Raw genomic sequence first — 7,180 nt, 5'->3', positions numbered from 1 at the left:
TGACAGCAACCTGGACAGCAGAGCCCAGCTTCTGGCTGCCATGTGGGTAGGAAGTGTTCCAAGGTGCCTGAAATGCCACAACAAGCTCAACGTTGTCTGGCCCATTAACCAAGGCAATGGCAAGGTTCACCAGAGCAAGAGCTCATGCAGCGCTGTAACAGACAGGAGTCCTTCCTCGGTACTGGAGGGCACACCGAGACCACACTGTCACCAATCTGAACCTCAGGCACTACACTTTCCTCTTATTCCTCTTTTTATTCTGCTGACTCCAACTTCTTTGCCTGTCACCAGATTTTAATTAAATAATCCTAATTAATCATAGCATTTTGGTTTAATTGTTTCAATGGTATCCTGAGTTTGGACTCAATATGTATTGCAACTTAGGGCAGGTCAGATTTTACAGCTTGTCATGTATTGTTTATCACACTGCGGTTGGAAAGAAAACAAATGGGTATATGGGATGTAGTATAACAGTAATTGAGAGATGAGGCAAGTACCACTAGCAGGGAAGTGCGAGATTGCCTCAGTGTTGCTGTTGTTCATCTCTCTCCATCTAAGCCAGAAGTTGCATCATGTATAATACAGACAGGGTAGAAATTTTCTTCCTGGACCGAGAAGTCTGGCAGGTGATGGGGGAGAATTAAGGCAACACTAGTTTTAGTTTATTTACTTGATTTTTTCGTTTGTCTGCTTTTCAAATATTTCCCTTGGTTCTCCAGTGAGAACTGAATGAACACACACAACCTTGTGAAGCAATGGACATGCTCCTCTGCTCAGCTCGCCATCGGACACAACATGCATTTTATGCAAGACGGGTGGTTTAATTTGCTTTGAAACTGAATGCAACCAGAACAGCTGAAGAAACTCCAAATTCACCAGCAACCTAGGTAAGCAACTTCAGGGTACCTGCAGTGTCCTGCAGAAAGGACCTCCCAATGGCTGCTGCAGACATCTACTGGCATTTTTTCTGCCCAAATAATTTTCTTTGACCTTAAACTTTTACATAATCAAGACCTCACAGGTAGTCCAATACCACTGGTGAGGAAGGTCATGAAACTACCAAGGCAGAACAGGCTGCTTGTCTGTTTACAGCCAGCATCAATATGCTTTCTGTTCTCTTGCATTCTGTTTATTCTGTAATTTTTTCCTCTTTCTCTGATTTTTTTTCTTTTTAACAAAGTTTTCAGCACTGCATATTCTTCATTGGACATCAGGAACAAAACCAGTATGGACTACTGGTTCAGTGACCGAGTCTCATTTTATCTTGTTCACATGGAATATCCCATCCATAAGTATCTGAAACAGAGGATGTAACCCAAATAATCTATGTCTGAGCTTGCCCTGAACAGACAGCTGACAAAACACGGTCATCTGCCCCAGCTGTGGCCTGAATCTAAGAAAAGTTTGCAGCATGAGCAGTAGGTTCTGTCCAAATCATTTGGGTCTGGGACACAGGACACTCAGCAGTGTATCAATAGCCATCTCAGTGGGTTGCTGCCTAAGATCTAGTAGTGTTATCAATCAAAGGTAATTAGGTGATTGCAATTCATACCACAAGGTCATAAAAGGTGTAGAATGTTACGTGATGCATTTCGTCTTTAATTCATTCACCCTTAGAATCATTGCAAGATGAGCTCCAAGTGCGGGTCCTCTAATCCACCCCCTGCCCAAGCCAGAATCAATTATGCCCTACATTGGCACGTACTTCTGCTGCCATCCTAACCCAAGAAAAATCCCTGTTCTTGTATTTATTGCAGAGTTCTCTCTGTCCATAGCAACTTAAATCTGCGATACAGGCTAGCTTAAAACACAGAAGCCCCACTGAACACAATGGAAATTCAAGTAAAATATCTGTGCTTAAGTGCTCACCATGACAGGTCTGTTTAGTGATTTTTCAGGACTTCCCACAGGCTAAAGCATCTTTTCAGGATTGTAGCTAAACTAAAAAGCATCACATTCATCCCTTTTGCAAGTCTATTGCAGTGACTGCAGTGTAAATGCCATAGATGTGCATTAGAGCATGTTAACACACCTGTACATAGACTGATGAATCAGGTAGGCAAAGTCATTTACTCACCTCATTCCAAACCCTGGCCAAACATGACCCAGGGCTTATAACTGAGCTACAGGAAGTACTGATTGCCTGAATTTGAGTATCACTACCTTTTTTATTGATGTATTTCCCTGAACTGCAATATACGCGTACATATTTTTAGTCAAGCAAATGGCTTTTTTCAAGGTCAGTAGCTTCAGCTGGCACAAAATTGAATTTGACAATTCTTATCTGCACAACCCTGAAGAGCCATATGCGCTATTGAAGTGACCTCAATCACAGTCCCTAAATTTCTGAACCTACTTTTAGGCACCAAAACACAAGTGCCTTCATCAGTAATTAGCAACTTCAACAAGAGAGGCTTAATTAAAATCTAAATCCATGGTTCAACGCAATGTCTCTTTTTGTGATCTGGCACTACAATGATCTCAAAAGCAATCCAAAATTTACCTCCAGTGGTCTGTTTCAACAGATTTCTAAAGAAATACATACAATTACTTTGGAAATTAAAGACCATGCCAGTACTCATCAGACAGCATAATTTTTTGGTCTTTTAAAGCTATACATCTAATGAAGTCCATAGAATTAAATCACAAAAGCATTGGACACCTTATCTCACAACAAGCCACATCTTGAACTTCTTATACTCAGCCTGGTCTTTAACTGGGACAAAACTGACTCAGTCAAGGCCTGAGCTGAAGCACAGGTAGAAAGAAAACATTTCAGAACATTATATATGTTGCTGTATTTTAAAGGCTGGTTGTTACAGCTGAGCTCTGTATTGGTTTATAATGGCACCTCATCAACATCAATGGCATTAACTCTAGTCTGAAAGGAAAAAAACAGCCCCTATATTATAGAGTTTCTAAATTAGAGATGGACCCCAAATCAGATCAGAGCTCCTCAGAATACCAGAACAAGAGATGAACTCCAAGGCTTATCCTTTGTGTTAAGCACAGGTGAACAGATGAGGTCCAAGACACAACACATGAAGGACTGTAACAGACATCTTTGCAAACCGATGTATTTACTACTCCACTATCAAAAGCACGGTATCTTAAAAAAAAGGAAAAAAAAAAATCATTGCTGGCTCTCTTGTGCAGCTAAATTACTCAGGATTGACATTGACAAACCAAATCTTCACAGATATCTATACTATAAATGGAATTTGGCTGTTTCAACAAAAGTTTAACTACCTAAACAAATTACAGCACCGTGATAACACTTAGAAGCAATCCAAGTGGTCTTTAAACTTTCCTCATCTAAATATTACACGTCAGATATTGCTCACTTTGAACATGAGCTTTTTTCTCTTTTATTAGTCCGTAGATCCAAAGTCTAAAGTCACTAAGAAAGATTTGCTTAGGTTTTTTAATTCCGGTATGAATGGTCAATAGTCAAAGTCTCTGTTCATAAACTGTCACATCTGCTTCTCTTGCCTATATTTTACCCTGGCAGTAGGGAAGGTTCAGTACAGCAAAATGTTCAGGTAAATGTGTAGGCAGAATAACAGAGCCGAACTATGAAAACGACTGAACAAATGAATCAGAAGCTTCAGTTCTTGGATCATGTTTCAGGATTGGATTTGAAAGTCCAGAGTTGATACAGAAGCCAAGCTCTGCATGGACACAACAACAAAATTGTGTTGAGCTTCAAAATGTCAGCAGACCCTCAACTTTAGCAGGCAGTTCTCATTTTCATCAGGAGTTAAACACCATGAAATCTTCATGAGTTGCTGCAAGCTGGGTCTAAGCTCATTTGTATCCATTGTGTCTGCCCACTTCATGTTTGAGCAGCTTCCACTAGGTCATTAACCTTTAGAGGAGGAAAAGACCTGGTAATTTAATCTGTCCCACAGACTTTCATCAGAGCCTTACTGTCACAGCCATGCAGCCAGGCAGAATGTGTGCTGGATGGTCTTCAGAGTTAACATGAAATATATGGCATTCACTGCTTTTGAGATAGGAATGGCTTTACTTTGTTGGAGATTATGGAGAGATAGCTTCATTACGTTTTCATCTATGATTCTTATCAGATGCAACAGAAATGATCAATGCCAAATATTTTTTGTGTCAGAGCTCAGAAGACCTAGTCTTTTGGGGACAAATTCTAATCTCAAATAGACCAGTGTAAATCCACAGTATTACATAGTTGCCACTCAAAATCAGTAGAATGATCTGTCAGTTGTTATGCTCAGAGTCAGCAAGTCAAGATATAAATCAGATGCTTTTAGTTCCTGCCAAGTGACTCGTGCCAGTCCATACTTGTGTGTATTTAACATCTACAGTTATCTTAAAAGTCTGTTTTGTCTGGTTTTAAAACCATAGACACTTATAAGGACACACCACTCAAGCTCTGCATGAAGAGAGGAGAATGCCAGATTGTTGACAGTAACATGGAAGCAGCAAATTCAGTCAGATCCTTCAATTTTATGCAGCTGCCATACTGGCCAGCAAAATAAATGTGCAGCTGCTCTTGGGCACCACAGAGCAACTACAAATATTCAAACATGTGCAGTCTCATTAATTGATCGAAAAGTTTAACTACACATCCATCCCTTTTATACAAATGATCTGACACAGTAAGAATGACTTATAATATCCTGGCACCAAACTTTACTACTGTCAGGGCAATTATTTAGGCTGAAGGGTTAGAGTTTGTTTCATGTTTATCACTCAACGGCCTATTGCATTTGAGTAGATTTCACAAGACCAATAAAAAAAGGGTTCTTACATGTTACCTAGAAGTGATTAAACTCCAGCTTTGTGTGGTAATGACCTTTAGCTCCACTCTTCACAGCTCGGACTGGTTGCACAACCTCAGCAAGAATCACTTTTAATCAGCATACAGGGATACCCCACAGTTGTATGTTCACTAGCAGGTATCTAAAATATGCCTGTGAATCCTGCTGTCAGTAATGCAGCTGGAAGAAACACGCCTTTCAATTTCTTTTGCTCCCTTTTGGTGCATATTCTTCATCATTCAAGGGTCAAGTGAATTGCACAAAGGGCAAATGATTAAATTGCTTGTGTGATATTTGAAAGAAGTGTTAATGTGACTAGTGATACTTTAGATAAGCACAGAAAATGGACCTAAACAGAGTAGGCAAACTATTGAGCTTTCTATCACCTATCAAAACTAGCAAAAGAAAATTTGGATTATCACATGCTTAAAAACCACATGCATGCAAATACTTCTGTCAAAAATTAATACTTAATAAATATTTTGAGCCATAACCTGCTCAGAGATTTCAAAAATGACGAGCTTGATACAAGTCATAGAGCCCCTGCTAGCCTACAGAGAATTAATGTCATTTGTCATCTGTTTTCTTCATAATTTAGCCTTGAGGGGAAAAATTACCAACATTTTCATTAACTGAAAATGTTTTTTTCCAATCTTATAAGGGGGAAAAAAAAAACAACTCTATGTGAGTAGGTCAGCCTTGAGCCCCTCTGTTTCAGAACTGGGACATAGGTGATGTTTCCACGGCTGACCTAGTCTATTTTATGTCATTGGTCATGTGCTTTGGCCACTGAGATCACAAATTACGGCATCACTCATTCAGAAACAACAAAGAACACAGATAATGTACACAGACAGGCCTGCACTGCAGAATGTAAGCCCATGTGTCTTCTTGGGCTTGTGAACATGTTTTCTCACACGTGCTTTCAAAACAAGCTGAAAATAGGTTACGCACTACTAGCTATTCAGCAAGACTTTTGATCGAGAGCCCAACTCAGAGATGACACACTCACTGCTCAGAGTTGCTTAGGACTCCCAGAATGGTTTTTAACAGTGAACTAAATCAATGGTCTTCACTCATCAGGAAGCAACTATATAGGTGAAAGGTGACAAAACACCACAACTTGGATTAGTTTTCTGTTCAAAAGAGGCAAAAAGCCATGTACTTTATGTACCAGGGAGAAAGGGCAGAGAAGGAAAAGCAGTGACAGCTTTACACATACAGCTAGCTCAGGTAACTGGCTTTGTTCTCTCCTCAAGTGACTCTGCTACACTTCCCCCCCACATCAGTATAAGATGCATCTAGGAGCCAAAACCACAGATGGTGTCAGTTACTCTAGCTTTTGAGGCAGTGAGGCAATATCCACTTACACTGAATGGGGAACTGCCCAACGACTAATTATTAGTACGTATTTCATACCTCATAACAGCATTAAATTGACTGCTTTGTTTCTCACATGCAAGATGCACCACAGACTGCAGCCAAGAGACTTGCACACCAGTATCATCTCTTTACACCAAGTTTGGAACTGTCCCACTCATTTTCTTTCATCCTCCTCAAACTGACATTTTCTAAAAACTTAGAGAAGATTGCAATCAGAAGGTCTAGGATGATAATTAGAGTTGGCACAGGTGCTTCCACTTTTATTTATGTCTACTGATACAGGCATGTTCCCCCACCCCAATCAAGAACACTTAAGATAATAAGTGAAAAGTGTTGATATTGGTTTCCTCTTCAAATATTATACAGGAGTCAAATTCCAGCACCAGTCAAACCAGGCCTGCATCAACAAAAGCTTCATGATCTTGACCAGTCCTGACAGTATTAAGTGAGTGCTGAAAGGACTTTGGTATGTAGCTTTATCTCTTGGATCATGAGGAGCAAACTTCTTTTATAGATCACATCCACAGCCTTTGGAAGCAAAGCCAAGAAGTTCCACCTGCCAGCCCAGCCGGCACACCTCACTCCACAGCTGAGTCTTTCTCAAGCAGCGTTAAGTACAGCAGCTCTGTTACTCCCATTTAAGAGATGAAGACAAAAAAAAAAAATCAACCACTTAAATCAACACAAGAAATCTGACGCAGCAGGCTTAGCCTGCTTGCCAGTCCAGCAAGCGCAATACCCTTTGCACACCTTCAAAAAAGAAGGTGCATCATGATAAGGTAACATCCCAGCTGCTCTGAGAGCCCCTACCATAAAGGAGCATACTATTTCACGGACCTCTTGAGCTGCAAAGGAAATCCATGCTTCAGTGGTTGGACGTGATTAAGGAAAGGCCCCTACACAAAGCAGTAGGGAAAAATATCAGAATATGTTTCCTTGCTCCAAAGTGCAATCTGAGAGGCACCTTTTCTCAGTGGAATGAGACTTATTCAGTGCCCCAT

The sequence above is a fragment of the Platalea leucorodia genome, assembly GCF_965183815.1.
Source record: "Platalea leucorodia genome assembly, chromosome: 4".
Lineage (NCBI taxonomy): Eukaryota > Metazoa > Chordata > Aves > Pelecaniformes > Threskiornithidae > Platalea > Platalea leucorodia.
Note: the sequence above shows the minus strand (reverse complement) of the source record.